The sequence below is a fragment of the Volvox carteri genome (assembly GCF_000143455.1).
Source record: "Volvox carteri f. nagariensis unplaced genomic scaffold VOLCAscaffold_683, whole genome shotgun sequence".
NCBI lineage: Eukaryota > Viridiplantae > Chlorophyta > Chlorophyceae > Chlamydomonadales > Volvocaceae > Volvox > Volvox carteri.
The window spans coordinates 4,125-5,009 of NW_003308182.1; positions in this window are offsets into that span (position 1 = coordinate 4,125).

Here is an 885-nt window from a genome sequence, read left to right on the forward strand (position 1 = left end):
TATACTAAGTAACTTACAGTAAAAAAGGAAATAGTCTATAGACAAAGATAATTNTGGTTGATGATATAGTCTGAACTTTATAGCGATATAAAGAGATTCTCTAATTTTTTGTTTAATTAATATAAATAACTAATATATAAAAATATAAGTAAACAATTGAATCTAGCAATCTCAAAAAAACAAATGCATGATGTTTTAATAGGTACACATTTAGGAAATCGAAAATTAAGCAGTGGAGGGTTTGGCTATGTTTAGTGCTGCCATAGGCAACATGAACACAAAACATTATGCTATATACCTTTTTTATTTTTTTGGTGCAATGGCATTGATCTATATGGCTTATACCGTCATGTATGGCAAAATAAAACTTAGCTTTTATAACAATTATAACAATGGTGTTATTTATTTATTTATTTATTTATTTATTTATTTATTTATTTATTTATTTATTTATTTATTTATTTATCAAGCAATTATAGAGATTGCTGCACCTTATATTGTTAATTATATTGATAAACATAGAGAATCTTTTTATCAGCTTTTTATCAGATCAAAAAACTTTAGTAAAAACTTTGTTCTGATTTGCTGATGAAAATTAACAAAAATTGGAAGATGTTATTTATGGTGGATACGGGGGTGTAGATTGTGTAGAAGCAGGTGGGCCACCAGCAGGAGCTGGTTGTGGTGGTTATGTAGTTGGTGAAACAGTAAAACTGTTAAAAGAACTAAATGCTTTTTTTGAATATGATATTATCTTATTTGATGTTTTGGGTGATGTTGTTTGTGGTGGTTTTGCTGCACCTTTAAATTATGCCGACTATTGTATTATTGTCACAGACAATGGTTTTGATGCCTTGTTTGCTGCTAATAGAATAGCAGCTTCAG